At 43.8% G+C, this 16,959-nt stretch overlaps 1 long non-coding RNA gene across 20 annotated transcripts in view; it reads right to left on the bottom strand.

The window, feature by feature from the left end:
- LOC307181360 overlaps positions 1–16,959 on the bottom strand; it is a 968,012-nt gene that overhangs the window by 818,905 nt on the left and 132,148 nt on the right. For 19 of the 20 annotated variants that reach the window (XR_013826546.1, XR_013826547.1, XR_013826567.1 and 16 more), the window contains one exon: positions 16,673–16,750. This is a non-coding gene — a long non-coding RNA (uncharacterized lncRNA). Of the gene's footprint in view, positions 1–16,668; positions 16,751–16,959 lie in introns of all 20 variants that reach the window. The other variant, XR_013826575.1, reaches the window with a different exon arrangement.

The raw sequence follows: 16,959 nt of genomic DNA, 5'->3' as shown, positions 1-16,959 counted from the left end.
AGCGCCTTTAACCTCCTGTTTGGCCCAGTTTGCAATTTCTGCGGAAGATGAACAGGAATAGCGAGAACCAATGAGAGGCTAGCTGGAGGTGTCTGGACGGGCAAATTTAACTCTCATTTCCCACCAGGAAGAGGAAATAACCAAAGGCTCACCGACCGTACCAGAACCAGATTAGGGCCTGAAGCCATCCTGCGGTGTTGCGGCCAGCTCAAAAGAAACCGAGTTGAAGAAAGGAGCTCAGGGGCACTGTAATTCACAAACCTGCAGAGTTATAAATGACAGCTATCGTCGAAAAATAGACTGAAGTAAGGCTGCCAAGAGGACTTGAAAGCGGGGCAGAATTGCAGGAAACCGATTTCAGGAGGTAGACTGGAATTGCATTGAAAGCATAGGAAAAGAGGCAGAACGTCCACAATGATGCACTTGGCCAAAAAGGGCGTATGCGTTTTTTCCTGAATATATTCAGGAAAAAACACATACGCCCTTTTTGGCCAACCAAGCAAGCTTGCAAAGGCAATCTGCACTACAATGAAGTCTCACTTCCCCCCGGTCAAAAGGGCCATCTGAAAAAAGTGTAAAATCCAGAAAGGCAGGACAGGCCATGGAGAACTGGGAGCCTTGTTATGCTGATGGGCGGGATGTAAATTGCCAACAACCACTCGGGAGAAGTGTATGGTGTTTCCTGAAACATCTAAAAAACAAAGCAACAGAACCTAGGGCACTTCCACTTATGGTCCTATAGCTTAGGGAAATTAAAATCAAAAAGACACAGCCACCCCAAAGTTTGGAACGGCTCTGTTTACAAGAACCTCGTTTACAGTACAAGTTCAACATCGCAGAAAGTGAAAAATGGATAAAGAAGTTGTGGTATTTACTTACAAAGCAATATCACTCAGCAATGAAATCTGTGTCATCAGGCCCTTAGCAGCACAATGAGTGGATTCAGGTATGATGATTCTAACTGAAATAAGTCACACAGAAAAAGAAACATCATAAGATATCAGTAATACACGGAATGTAAACTTGGCTACACAGGAACTGAATTACAGAACAGAACAGGGTCTCAAATTTAGAAAACCAACTTATGCTTGCTTAAGGGGAAAGGTGAGTTGGGGTGCTGCATAAAACCAGAGATTGAAATGAGCACAGATAAAGTTCCTTAAGCCAAATATGTAATACACAAGAGCTACTCCTTGCTCAACGAAATGGACTCAACACCCCATATTAAACGCCTAAGAATGTACCTGACTAGTAAGTATCTTAAAACCTATGGATTGCTATGTCTCCGAAAGAGAATCAAGCATGTGTACAGGGGCATAAACGCAGCAGTGATAGGATTGGAGAGGTTCGGTGAGCAAATGAAGACCCTTTGAAATCATATTGCATGGTACCCATTCCACGGGTTTCAACTACCCAGGTTTAAGGTATTCTTCCTTCAGCTAAAACATGCATGTGGAACCTAGAGTATGATCAACCATGTGATCGGGAGACGTGTTCAAATATGTCTCAGTTTTCCTCCCCTGGTACTCGGGTGCAACATTCCAGACGCTTTACTAACACTCTCCCCACTTGGAGAGTCAGTCCCTTTAACCTCCTGTTTGGCCCAGTTTGCAATTTCTGCGGAAGATGAACAGGAATAGCGAGAACCAATGAGAGCCTAGCTGGAGGTGTCTGGACGGGCAAATTTAACTCTCATTTCCCACCAGGAAGAGGAATTAACCAAAGGCTCAGCATGCCGGGCCGGAACCAGATTAGGGCCTGAAGCCATCCTGCGGTGTTGCGGCCAGGTCACAAGAAAGCGAGTTGAAGAAAGGAGCTCAGGGGCACTGTAATTCACAAACCTGCAGAGTTATAAATGACAGCTATCGTCCAAAAATAGACTGAAGTAAGGCTGCCAAGAGGACTTGAAAGCGGGGCAGAATTGCAGGAAACCGATTTCAGGAGGTAGACTGGAATTGCATTGAAAGCATAGGAAAAGAGGCAGAACGTCCACAATGATGCACTTGGCCAAAAAGATCGTATGCGTTTTTTCCTGAATATATTCAGGAAAAAACGCATACGCCCTTTTTGGCCAACCAAGCAAGCTTGCAAAGGAAATCTGCACTACAATGAAGTCTCACTTCCCCCCGGTGAAAAGGGCCATCTGAAAAAAGTGTAAAATCCAGAAAGGCAGGACAGGCCATGGAGAACTGGGAGGCTTGTTATGCTGATGGGCGGGATGTAAATTGCCAACAACCACTCGGGAGAAGTGTATGGTGTTTCCTGAAACATCTAAAAAACAAAGCAACAGAACCTAGGTCACTTCCACTTATGGTCCTATAGCTTAGGGAAATTAAAATCAAAAAGACACAGCCACCCCAAAGTTTGGAACGGCTCTGTTTACAAGAACCTCGTTTACAGTACAAGTTCAACATCGCAGAAAGTGAAAAATGGAAAAGAAGTTGTGGTATTTACTTACAAAGCAATATCACTCAGCAATGAAATCTGTGTCATCAGGCCCTTAGCAGCACAATGAGTGGATTCAGGTATGATGATTCTAACTGAAGTAAGTCACACAGAAAAAGAATCATCATAAGATATCAGTAATACACGGAATGTAAACTTGGCTACACAGGAACTGAATTACAGAACAGAACAGGGTCTCAAATTTAGAAAACCAACTTATGCTTGCTTAAGGGTAAAGGTGAGTTGGGGTGCTGCATAAAACCAGAGATTGAAATGAGCACAGATAAAGTTCCTTAAGCCAAATATGGAATAGACAAGAGCTACTCCTTGCTCAACGAAATGGACTCAACACCGCATATTAAACGTCTAAGAATGTACCTGACTAGCAAGTATCTTAAAACCTATGGATTGCTATGTCTCCAAAAGAGAATCAAGCATGTGTACAGGGGCATAAACGCAGCAGTGATAGGATTGGAGAGGTTCAGTGAGCAAATGAAGACCCTTTGAAGTCATATTGCATGGTACCCATTACACGGGTCTTAACTCTCCAGGTTTAAGGTATTCTTCCTTCAGCTAAAACATGCATGTGGAACCCAAGTATGATCAACCATGTGAACGGGAGACGTGTTCAAATATGTCTCAGTTTTCCTCCCCTGGTACTCGGGTGCAACATTCCAGACGCTTTACTAACACTCTCCCCACTTGGAGAGTCAGTCCCTTTAACCTCCTGTTTGGCCCAGTTTGCAATTTCTGCGGAAGATGAACAGGAATAGCGAGAACCAATGAGAGACTAGCTGGAGGTGTCTGGACGGGCAAATTTAACTCTCATTTCCCACCAGGAAGAGGAAATAACCAAAGGCTCACTGTGCCGTGCCGGAACCAGATTAGGGCCTGAAGCCATCCTGCGGTGTTGTGGCCAGGTCACAAGAAAGCGAGTTGAAGAAAGGAGCTCAGGGGCACTGTAATTCACAAACCTGCAGAGTTATAAATGACAGCTATCGTCCAAAAATAGACTGAAGTAAGGCTGCCAAGAGGACTTGAAAGCGGGGCAGAATTGCAGGAAACCGATTTCAGGAGGTAGACTGGAATTGCATTGAAAGCATAGGAAAAGAGGCAGAACGTCCACAATGATGCACTTGGCCAAAAAGGGCGTATGCGTTTTTTCCTGAATATATTCAGGAAAAAACGCATACGCCCTTTTTGGCCAACCAAGCAAGCTTGCAAAGGAAATCTGCACTACAATGAAGTCTCACTTCCCCCCGGTCAAAAGGGCCATCTGAAAAACGTGTAAAATCCAGAAAGGCAGGACAGGCCATGGAGAACTGGGAGCCTTGTTATGCTGATGGGCGGGATGTAAATTGCCAAGAACCACTTGGGAGAAGTGTATGGTGTTTCCTGAAACAACTAAAAAACAAAGCAACAGAACCTAGCGCACTTCCACTTATGGTCCTATAGCTTAGGGAAATTAAAATGAAAAAGACACAGCCACCCCAAAGTTTGGAACGGCTCTGTTTACAAGAACCTCGTTTACAGTACAAGTTCAACATCGCAGAAAGTGAAAAATGGATAAAGAACTTGTGGTATTTACTTACAAAGCAATATCACACAGCAATGAAATCTGTGTCATCAGGCCCTTAGCAGCACAATGAGTGGATTCAGGTATGATGATTCTAACTGAAATAAGTCACACAGAAAAAGAAACATCATAAGATATCTGTAATACACTGAATGTAAACTTGGCTACACAGGAACTGAATTACAGAACAGAACAGGGTCTCAAATTTAGAAAACCAACTTATGCTTGCTTAAGGGGAAAGGTGAGTTGGGGTGCTGCATAAAACCAGAGATTGAAATGAGCACAGATAAAGTTCCTTAAGCCAAATATGGAATAGACAAGAGCTACTCCTTGCTCAACGAAATGGACTCAACACCCCATATTAAACGCCTAAGAATGTACCTGACTAGTAAGTATCTTAAAACCTATGGATTGCTATGTCTCCGAAAGAGAATCAAGCATGTGTACAGGGGCATAAACGCAGCAGTGATAGGATTGGAGAGGTTCGGTGAGCAAATGAAGACCCTTTGAAGTCATATTGCATGGTACCCATTCCACGGGTTTCAACTACCCAGGTTTAAGGTATTCTTCCTTCAGCTAAAACATGCATGTGGAAGCTAGAGTATGATCAACCATGTGATCGGGAGACGTGTTCAAATATGTCTCAGTTTTCCTCCCCTGGGACTCGGGTGCAACATTCCAGACGCTTTACTAACACTCTCCCCACTTCGAGAGTCAGTCCCTTTAACCTCCTGTTTGGCCCAGTTTGCAATTTCTGCGGAAGATGAACAGGAATAGCGAGAACCAATGAGAGGCTAGCTGGAGGTGTCTGGACGGGCAAATTTAACTCTCATTTCCCACCAGGAAGAGGAATTAACCAAAGGCTCAGCATGCCGGGCCGGAACCAGATTAGGGCCTGAAGCCATCCTGCGGTGTTGCGGCCAGGTCACAAGAAAGCGAGTTGAAGAAAGGAGCTCAGGGGCACTGTAATTCACAAACCTGCAGAGTTATAAATGACAGCTATCGTCCAAAAATAGACTGAAGTAAGGCTGCCAAGAGGACTTGAAAGCGGGGCAGAATTGCAGGAAACCGATTTCAGGAGGTAGACTGGAATTGCATTGAAAGCATAGGAAAAGAGGCAGAACGTCCACAATGATGCACTTGGCCAAAAAGGGCGTATGCGTTTTTTCCTGAATATATTCAGGAAAAAACGCATACGCACTTTTTGGCCAACCAAGCAAGCTTGCAAAGGAAATCTGCACTACAATGAAGTCTCACTTCCCCCCGGTCAAAAGGGCCATCTGAAAAAAGTGTAAAATCCAGAAAGGCAGGACAGGCCATGGAGAACTGGGAGCCTTGTTATGCTGATGGGCGGGATGTAAATTGCCAACAGACACTTGGGAGAAGTGTATGGTGTTTCCTGAAACATCTAAAAAACAAAGCAACAGAGCCTAGGGCACTGCCACTTATGGTCCTATAGCTTAGGGAAATTAAAATCAAAAAGACACAGCCACCCCAAAGTTTGGGACGCCTCTGTTTACAAGAACCTCGTTTACAGTACAAGTTCAACATCGCAGAAAGTGAAAAATGGATAAAGAAGTTGTGGTATTTACTTACAAAGCAATATCACTCAGCAATGAAATCTATGTCATCAGGCCCTTAGCATCACAATGAGTGGATTCAGGTATGATGATTCTAACTGAAATAAGTCACACAGAAAAAGAAACATCATAAGATATCAGTAATACACGGAATGTAAACTTGGCTACACAGGAACTGAATTACAGAACAGAACAGGGTCTCAAATTTAGGAAACCAACTTATGCCTGCTTAAGGGTAAAGGTGAGTTGGGGTGCTGCATAAAACCAGAGATTGAAATGAGCACAGATAAAGTTCCTTAAGTCAAATATGGAATAGACAACAGCTACTCCTTGCTCAACGAAATGGACTCAACACCGCATATTAAACGCCTAAGAATGTACCTGACTAGTAAGTATCTTAAAACCTATGGATTGCTATGTCTCCAAAAGAGAATCAAGCATGTGTACAGGGGCATAAACGCAGCAGTGATAGGATTGGAGAGGTTCGGTGAGCAAATGAAGACCCTTTGAAGTCATATTGCATGGTACCCATTCCACGGGTTTCAACTACCCAGGTTTAAGGTATTCTTCCTTCAGCTAAAACATGCATGTGGAACCTAGAGTATAATCAACCATGTGATCGGGAGACGTGTTCAAATATGTCTCAGTTTTCCTCCCCTGGTACTCGGGTGCAACATTCCAGACGCTTTACTAACACTCTCCCGACTTGGAGAGTCAGTCCCTTTAACCTCCTGTTTGGCCCAGTTTGCAATTTCTGCGGAAGATGAACAGGAATAGCGAGAACCAATGAGAGGCTAGCTGGAGGTGCCTGGACGGGCAAATTTAACTCTCATTTCCCACCAGGAAGAGGAAATAACCAAAGGCTCAGCGGGCGTGCCGGAACCAGATTAGGGCCTGAAGCCATCCTGCGGTGTTGCGGCCAGCTCAAAAGAAAGCGAGTTGAAGAAAGGAGCTCAGGGGCACTGTAATTCACAAACCTGCAGAGTTATAAATGACAGCTATCGTCCAAAAATAGACTGAAGTAAGGCTGCCAAGAGGACTTGAAAGCGGGGCAGAATTGCAGGAAACCGATTTCAGGAGGTAGACTGGAATTGCATTGAAAGCATAGGAAAAGAGGCAGAACGTCCACAATGATGCACTTGGCCAAAAAGGGCGTATGCGTTTTTTCCTGAATATATTCAGGAAAAAACGCATACGCCCTTTTTGGCCAACCAAGCAAGCTTGCAAAGGAAATCTGCACTACAATGAAGTCTCACTTACCCCCGGTCAAAAGGGCCATCTGTAAAAAGTGTAAAATCCAGAAAGGCAGGACAGGCCATGGAGAACTGGGAGCCTTGTTGTGCTGATGGGCGGATTGTAAATTGCCAACAGACACTCGGGAGAAGTGTATGGTGTTTCCTGAAACATCTAAAAAACAAAGCAACAGAACCTAGGGCACTTCCACTTATGGTCCTATAGCTTAGGGAAATTAAAATCAAAAAGACACAGCCACCCCAAAGTTTGGAACGGCTCTGTTTACAAGAACCTCGTTTACAGTACAAGTTCAACATCGCAGAAAGTGAAAAATGGATAAAGAAGTTGTGGTATTTACTTACAAAGCAATATCACTCAGCAATGAAATCTGTGTCATCAGGCCCTTGGCAGCACAATGAGTGGATTCAGGTATGATGATTCTAACTGAAGTAAGTCACACAGAAAAAGAAACATCATAAGATATCAGTAATACACGGAATGTAAACTTGGCTACACAGGAACTGAATTACAGAACAGAACAGGGACTCAAATTTAGAAAACCAACTTATGCTTGCTTAAGGGTAAAGGTGAGTTGGGGTGCTGCATAAAACCAGAGATTGAAATGAGCACAGATAAAGTTCCTTAAGCCAAATATGGAATAGACAAGAGCTACTCCTTGCTCAACGAAATGGACTCAACACCGCATATTAAACGCCTAAGAATGTACCTGACTAGTAAGTATCTTAAAACCTATCGATTGCTATGTCTCCGAAAGAGAATCAAGCATGTGTACAGGGGCATAAACGCAGCAGTGATAGGATTGGAGAGGTTCAGTGAGCAAATGAAGACCCTTTGAAGTCATATTGCATGGTACCCATTCCACGGGTTTCAACTACCCAGGTTTAAGGTATTCTTCCTTCAGCTAAAACATGCATGTGGAACCTAGAGTATGATCAACCATGTGATCGGGAGACGTGTTCAAATATGTCTCAGTTTTCGTACCCTGGTACTCGGGTGCAACATTCCAGACGCTTTACTAACACTCTCCCGACTTGGAGAGTCAGTCCCTTTAACCTCCTGTTTGGCCCAGTTTACAATTTCTGCGGAAGATGAACAGGAATAGCGAGAACAAATGAGAGGCTAGCTGGAGGTGTCTGGACGGGCAAATTTAACTCTCATTTCCCACCAGGAAGAGGAATTAACCAAAGGCTCAGCGTGCCGTGCCGGAACCAGATTAGGGCCTGAAGCCATCCTGCGGTGTTGCGGCCAGCTCAAAAGAAAGCGAGTTGAAGAAAGGAGCTCAGGGGCACTGTAATTCACAAACCTGCAGAGTTATAAATGACAGCTATCGTCCAAAAATAGACTGAAGTAAGGCTGCCAAGAGGACTTGAAAGCGGGGCAGAATTGCAGGAAACCGATTTCAGGAGGTAGACTGGAATTGCATTGAAAGCATAGGAAAAGAGGCAGAACGTCCACAATGATGCACTTGGCCAAAAAGGGCGTATGCGTTTTTTCCTGAATATATTCAGGAAAAAACGCATACGCCCTTTTTGGCCAACCAAGCAAGCTTGCAAAGGAAATCTGCACTACAATGAAGTCTCACTTCCCCCCGGTCAAAAGGGCCATCTGAAAAAAGTGTAAAATCCAGAAAGGCAGGACAGGCCATGGAGAACTGGGAGCCTTGTTATGCTGATGGGCGGGATGTAAATTGCCAACAGACACTTGGGAGAAGTGTATGGTGTTTCCTGAAACATCTAAAAAACAAAGCAACAGAGCCTAGGGCACTGCCACTTATGGTCCTATAGCTTAGGGAAATTAAAATCAAAAAGACACAGCCACCCCAAAGTTTGGGACGCCTCTGTTTACAAGAACCTCGTTTACAGTACAAGTTCAACATCGCAGAAAGTGAAAAATGGATAAAGAACTTGTGGTACTTACGTACAATGCAGTATCACTCAGCAATGAAATCTATGTCATCAGGCCCGTAGCAGCATAATGAGTGGATTTAGGTACGATGATTCTAACTGAAATAAGTCACACAGAAAAAGAAACATCATAAGATATCACTAATACACGGAATGTAAACTTGGCTACACAGGAACTGCATTCCAAAACAGAACAGGGTCTCAAATTTAGAAAACCAACTTATGCTTGCTTAAGGGGAAAGGTGAGTTGGGGTGCTGCATAAAACCAGAGATTGAAATGAGCACAGATAAAGTTCCTTAAGCCAAATATGGAATAGACAAGAGCTACTCCTTGCTCAACGAAATGGACTCAAAACCCCATATTAAACCCCTAAGAATGTACCTGACTTGTAAGTATCTTAAAACCTATGGATTGCTATGTCTCCAAAAGAGAATCAAGCGTGTGTACAGGGGAATAAACGCAGCAGTGATAGGATTGGAGAGGTTCGGTGAGCAAATGAAGACCCGTTGAAGTCATATTGCATGGTACCCATTACACGGGTCTCAACTCTCCAGGTTTAAGGTATTCTTCCTTCAGCTAAAACATGCATGTGGAACCCAGACTATGATCAACCATGTGAACGGGAGACGTGTTCAAATATGTCTCAGTTTTCATATCCTGGTACTCGGGTGCAACATTCCAGACGCTTTACTAACACTCTCCCGACTTGGAGAGTCAGTCCCTTTAACCTCCTGTTTGGCCCAGTTTGCAATTTCTGCGGAAGATGAACAGGAATAGCGAGAACCAATGAGAGGCTAGCTGGAGGTGTCTGGACGGGCAAATTTAACTCTCATTTCCCACCAGGAAGAGGAAATAACCAAAGGCTCACCGACCGTACCAGAACCAGATTAGGGCCTGAAGCCATCCTGCGGTGTTGCGGCCAGCTCAAAAGAAAGGGAGTTGAAGAAAGGAGCTCAGGGGCACTGTAATTCACAAACCTGCAGAGTTATAAATGACAGCTATCGTCCAAAAATAGACTGAAGTAAGGCTGCCAAGAGGACTTGAAAGCGGGGCAGAATTGCAGGAAACCGATTTCAGGAGGTAGACTGGAATTGCATTGAAAGCATAGGAAAAGAGGCAGAACGTCCACAATGATGCACTTGGCCAAAAAGGGCGTATGCGTTTTTTCCTGAATATATTCAGGAAAAAACGCATACGCCCTTTTTGGCCAACCAAGCAAGCTTGCAAAGGAAATCTGCACTACAATGAAGTCTCACTTCCCCCCGGTCAAAAGGGCCATCTGAAAAAAGTGTAAAATCCAGAAAGGCAGGACAGGCCATGGAGAACTGGGAGCCTTGTTATGCTGATGGGCGGGATGTAAATTGCCAACAACCACTCGGGAGAAGTGTATGGTGTTTCCTGAAACATCTAAAAAACAAAGCAACAGAACCTAGGGCACTTCCACTTATGGTCCTATAGCTTAGGGAAATTAAAATCAAAAAGACACAGCCACCCCAAAGTTTGGAACGGCTCTGTTTACAAGAACCTCGTTTACAGTACAAGTTCAACATCGCAGAAAGTGAAAAATGGATAAAGAAGTTGTGGTATTTACTTACAAAGCAATATCACTCAGCAATGAAATCTGTGTCATCAGGCCCTTAGCAGCACAATGAGTGGATTCAGGTATGATGATTCTAACTGAAATAAGTCACACAGAAAAAGAAATATCATAAGATATCAGTAATACACGGAATGTAAACTTGGCTACACAGGAACTGAATTACAGAACAGAACAGGGTCTCAAATTTAGAAAACCAACTTATGCTTGCTTAAGGGTAAAGGTGAGTTGGGGTGCTGCATAAAACCAGAGATTGAAATGAGCACAGATAAAGTTCCTTAAGCCAAATATGGAATAGACAAGAGCTACTCCTTGCTCAACGAAATGGACTCAACACCCCATATTAAACGCCTAAGAATGTACCTGACTAGTAAGTATCTTAAAACCTATGGATTGCTATGTCTCCGAAAGAGAATCAAGCATGTGTACAGGGGCATAAACGCAGCAGTGATAGGATTGGAGAGGTTCGGTGAGCAAATGAAGACCCTTTGTAATCATATTGCATGGTACTCATTCCACAGGTTTCAACTACCCAGGTTTAAGGTATTCTTCCTTCAGCTAAAACATGCATGTGGAACCTAGAGTATGATCAACCATGTGATCGGGAGATGTGTTCAAATATGTCTCAGTTTTCCTCCCCTGGTACTCGGGTGCAACATTCCAGACGCTTTACTAACACTCTCCCCACTTGGAGAGTCAGTCCCTTTAACCTCCTGTTTGGCCCAGTTTGCAATTTCTGCGGAAGATGAACAGGAATAGCGAGAACCAATGAGAGGCTAGCTGGAGGTGTCTGGACGGGCAAATTTAACTCTCATTTCCCACCAGGAAGAGGAATTAACCAAAGGCTCAGCATGCCGGGCCGGAACCAGATTAGGGCCTGAAGCCATCCTGCGGTGTTGCGGCCAGCTCACAAGAAAGCGAGTTGAAGAAAGGAGCTCAGGGGCACTGTAATTCACAAACCTGCAGAGTTATAAATGACAGCTATCGTCCAAAAATAGACTGAAGTAAGGCTGCCAAGAGGACTTGAAAGCGGGGCAGAATTGCAGGAAACCGATTTCAGGAGGTAGACTGGAATTGCATTGAAAGCATAGGAAAAGAGGCAGAACGTCCACAATGATGCACTTGGCCAAAAAGTGCGTATGTGTTTTTTCCTGAATATATTCAGGATAAATCGCATACGCCCTTTTTGGCCAACCAAGCAAGCTTGCAAAGGAAATCTGCACTTCAATGAAGTCTCACTTCCCCCCGGTCAAAAGGGCCATCTGAAAAAAGTGTAAAATCCAGAAATGCAACAGGCCATTGAGAACTGGGAGCCTTGTTATGCTGATGGGCGGGATGTAAATTGCCAACAGACACTTGGGAGAAGTGTATGGTGTTTCCTGAAACATCTAAAAAACAAAGCAAAAGAGCCTAGGGCACTTCCACTTATGGTCCTATAGCTTAGGGAAATTAAAATCAAAAAGACACAGCCACCCCAAAGTTTGGGACGCCTCTGTTTACAAGAACCTCGTTTACAGTACAAGTTCAACATCGCAGAAAGAGAAAAATGGATAAAGAAGTTGTGGTATTCACTTACAAAGCAATATCACTCAGCAATGAAATCTATGTCATTAGGCCCTTAGCAGCACAATGAGTGGATTCACGTATGATGATTCTAACTGAAATAAGTCACACAGAAAAAGAAACATCATAAGATATCAGTAATACACGGAATGGAAACTTGGCTACACAGGAACTGAATTACAGAACAGAACAGGGTCTCAAATTTAGAAAAACAACTTATGCTTGCTTAAGGGTAAAGGTGAGTTGGGGTGCTGCATAAAACCAGAGATTGAAATGAGCACAGATAAAGTTCCTTAAGTCAAATATGGAATAGACAAGAGCTACTCCTTGCTCAACGAAATGGACTCAACACCCCATATTAAACGCCTAAGAATGTACATGACTTGTAAGTATCTTAAAACCTATGGATTGCTATGTCTCCGAAAGAGAATCAAGCATGTGTACAGGGGCATAAACGCAGCAGTGATAGGATTGGAGAGGTTCGGTGAGCAAATGAAGACCCTTTGAAGTCATATTGCATGGTACCCATTCCACGGGTTTCAACTACCCAGGTTTAAGGTATTCTTCCTTCAGCTAAAACATGCATGTGGAACCTAGAGTATGATCAACCATGTGATCGGGAGACGTGTTCAAATATGTCTCAGTTTTCCTCCCCTGGTACTCGGGTGCAACATTCCAGACGCTTTACTAACACTCTCCCCACTTGGAGAGTCAGTCCCTTTAACCTCCTGTTTGGCCCAGTTTGCAATTTCTGCGGAAGATGAACAGGAATAGCGAGAACCAATGAGAGGCTAGCTGGAGGTGTCTGGACGGGCAAATTTAACTCTCATTTCCCACCAGGAAGAGGAATTAACCAAAGGCTCAGCATGCCGGGCCAGAACCAGATTAGGGCCTGAAGCCATCCTGCGGTGTTGCGGCCAGGTCACAAGAAAGCGAGTTGAAGAAAGGAGCTCAGGGGCACTGTAATTCACAAACCTGCAGAGTTATAAATGACAGCTATCGTCCAAAAATAGACTGAAGTAAGGCTGCCAAGAGGACTTGAAAGCGGGGCAGAATTGCAGGAAACCGATTTCAGGAGGTAGACTGGAATTGCATTGAAAGCATAGGAAAAGAGGCAGAACGTCCACAATGATGCACTTGGCCAAAAAGTGCGTATGTGTTTTTTCCTGAATATATTCAGGATAAATCGCATACGCCCTTTTTGGCCAACCAAGCAAGCTTGCAAAGGAAATCTGCACTTCAATGAAGTCTCACTTCCCCCCGGTCAAAAGGGCCATCTGAAAAAAGTGTAAAATCCAGAAAGGCAACAGGCCATTGAGAACTGGGAGCCTTGTTATGCTGATGGGCGGGATGTAAATTGCCAACAGACACTTGGGAGAAGTGTATGGTGTTTCCTGAAACATCTAAAAAACAAAGCAAAAGAGCCTAGGGCACTTCCACTTATGGTCTTATAGCTTAGGGAAATTAAAATCAAAAAGACACAGCCACCCCAAAGTTTGGGACGCCTCTGTTTACAAGAACCTCGTTTACAGTACAAGTTCAACATCGCAGAAAGAGAAAAATGGATAAAGAAGTTGTGGTATTCACTTACAAAGCAATATCACTCAGCAATGAAATCTATGTCATTAGGCCCTTAGCAGCACAATGAGTGGATTCACGTATGATGATTCTAACTGAAATAAGTCACACAGAAAAAGAAACATCATAAGATATCAGTAATACACGGAATGGAAACTTGGCTACACAGGAACTGAATTACAGAACAGAACAGGGTCTCAAATTTAGAAAAACAACTTATGCTTGCTTAAGGGTAAAGGTGAGTTGGGGTGCTGCATAAAACCAGAGATTGAAATGAGCACAGATAAAGTTCCTTAAGTCAAATATGGAATAGACAAGAGCTACTCCTTGCTCAACGAAATGGACTCAACACCCCATATTAAACGCCTAAGAATGTACATGACTTGTAAGTATCTTAAAACCTATGGATTGCTATGTCTCCGAAAGAGAATCAAGCATGTGTACAGGGGCATAAACGCAGCAGTGATAGGATTGGAGAGGTTCGGTGAGCAAATGAAGACCCTTTGAAGTCATATTGCATGGTACCCATTCCACGGGTTTCAACTACCCAGGTTTAAGGTATTCTTCCTTCAGCTAAAACATGCATGTGGAACCTAGAGTATGATCAACCATGTGATCGGGAGACGTGTTCAAATATGTCTCAGTTTTCCTCCCCTGGTACTCGGGTGCAACATTCCAGACGCTTTACTAACACTCTCCCCACTTGGAGAGTCAGTCCCTTTAACCTCCTGTTTGGCCCAGTTTGCAATTTCTGCGGAAGATGAACAGGAATAGCGAGAACCAATGAGAGGCTAGCTGGAGGTGTCTGGACGGGCAAATTTAACTCTCATTTCCCACCAGGAAGAGGAATTAACCAAAGGCTCAGCATGCCGGGCCAGAACCAGATTAGGGCCTGAAGCCATCCTGCGGTGTTGCGGCCAGCTCACAAGAAAGCGAGTTGAAGAAAGGAGCTCAGGGGCACTGTAATTCACAAACCTGCAGAGTTATAAATGACAGCTATCGTCCAAAAATAGACTGAAGTAAGGCTGCCAAGAGGACTTGAAAGCAGGGCAGAATTGCAGGAAACCGATTTCAGGAGGTAGACTGGAATTGCATTGAAAGCATAGGAAAAGAGGCAGAACGTCCACAATGATGCACTTGGCCAAAAAGGGCGTATGCGTTTTTTCCTGAATATATTCAGGAAAAAACGCATACGCCCTTTTTGGCCAACCAAGCAAGCTTGCAAAGGAAATCTGCACTACAATGAAGTCTCACTTCCCCCCGGTCAAAAGGGCCATCTGAAAAAAGTGTAAAATCCAGAAAGGCAGGACAGGCCATGGAGAACTGGGAGCCTTGTTATGCTGATGGGCGGGATGTAAATTGCCAACAGACACTCGGGAGAAGTGTATGGTGTTTCCTGAAACATCTAAAAAACAAAGCAACAGAGCCTAGGGCACTGCCACTTATGGTCCTATAGCTTAGGGAAATTAAAATCAAAAAGACACAGCCACCCCAAAGTTTGGGATGCCTCTGTTTACAAGAACTTCGTTTACAGTACAAGTTCAACATCGCAGAAAGTGAAAAATGGATAAAGAAGTTGTGGTATTTACTTACAAAGCAATATCACTCAGCAATGAAATCTATGTCATCAGTCCCTTAGCATCACAATGAGTGGATTCAGGTATGATGATTCTAACTGAAATAAGTCACACAGAAAAAGAAACATCATAAGATATCAGTAATACACGGAATGTAAACTTGGCTACACAGGAACTGAATTACAGAACAGAACAGGGTCTCAAATTTAGAAAACCAACTTATGCTTGCTTAAGGGTAAAGGTGAGTTGGGGTGCTGCATAAAACCAGAGATTGAAATGAGCACAGATAAAGTTCCTTAAGCCAAATATGGAATAGACAAGAGCTACTCCTTGCTCAACGAAATGGACTCAACACCGCATATTAAACGCCTAAGAATGTACCTGACTAGTAAGTATCTTAAAACCTATGGATTGCTATGTCTGCGAAAGAGAATCAAGCATGTTTACAGGGGCATAAACGCAGCAGTGATAGGATTGGAGAGGTTCGGTGAGCAAATGAAGACCCTTTGAAGTCATATTGCATGGTACCCATTCCACGGGTTTCAACTACCCAGGTTTTAGGTATTCTTCCTTCAGCTAAAACATGCATGTGGAACCCAGAGTATGATAAACCATGTGATCGGGAGACGTGTTCAAATATGTCTTCAGTTTTCCTCCCCTGGTACTCGGGTGCAACATTCCAGACGCTTTACTAACACTCTCCCCACTTGGAGAGTCAGCGCCTTTAACCTCCTGTTTGGCCCAGTTTGCAATTTCTGCGGAAGATGAACAGGAATAGCGAGAACCAATGAGAGGCTAGCTGGAGGTGTCTGGACGGGCAAATTTAACTCTCATTTCCCAACAGGAAGAGGAAATAACCAAAGGCTCAGCGTGCCATACCGGAACCAGATTAGGGCCTGAAGCCATCCTGCGGTGTTGCGGCCAGGTCACAAGAAAGCGAGTTGAAGAAAGGAGCTCAGGGGCACTGTAATTCACAAACCTGCAGAGTTATAAATGACAGCTATCGTCCAAAAATAGACTGAAGTAAGGCTGCCAAGAGGACTTGAAAGGGGGGCAGAATTGCAGGAAACCGATTTCAGGAGGTAGACTGGAATTGCATTGAAAGCATAGGAAAAGAGGCAGAACGTCCACAATGATGCACTTGGCCAAAAAGGGCGTATGCGTTTTTTCCTGAATATATTCAGGAAAAAACGCATACGCCCTTTTTGGCCAACCAAGCAAGCTTGCAAAGGAAATCTGCACTACAATGATGTCTCACTTCCCCCCGGTCAAAAGGGCCATCTGAAAAAAGTGTAAAATCCAGAAAGGCAGGACAGGCCATGGAGAACTGGGAGCCTTGTTATGCTGATGGGCGGGATGTAAATTGCCAACAACCACTCGGGAGAAGTGTATGGTGTTTCCTGAAACATCTAAAAAACAAAGCAACAGAACCTAGGGCACTTCCACTTATGGTCCTATAGCTTAGGGAAATTAAAATCAAAAAGACACAGCCACCCCAAAGTTTGGAACGGCTCTGTTTACAAGAACCTCGTTTACAGTACAAGTTCAACATCGCAGAAAGTGAAAAATGGATAAAGAAGTTGTGGTATTTACTTACAAAGCAATATCACTCAGCAATGAAATCTGTGTCATCAGGCCCTTAGCAGCACAATGAGTGGATTCAGGTATGATGATTCTAAATGAAATAAGTCACACAGAAAAAGAAACATCATAAGATATCAGTAATACACGGATTGTAAACTTGGCTACACAGGAACTGAATTACAGAACAGAACAGGGTCTCAAATTTAGAAAACCAACTTATGCTTGCTTAAGGGTAAAGGTGAGTTGGGGTGCTGCATAAAACCAGAGATTGAAATGAGCACAGATAAAGTTCCTTAAGTC

Source organism: Stenella coeruleoalba (assembly GCF_951394435.1).
Source record: "Stenella coeruleoalba genome assembly, contig: scaffold_118, whole genome shotgun sequence".
NCBI lineage: Eukaryota > Metazoa > Chordata > Mammalia > Artiodactyla > Delphinidae > Stenella > Stenella coeruleoalba.
The sequence above is the reverse complement of the archived record's forward strand: the minus strand, read 5'-3'. Positions and strand labels throughout refer to the sequence as shown.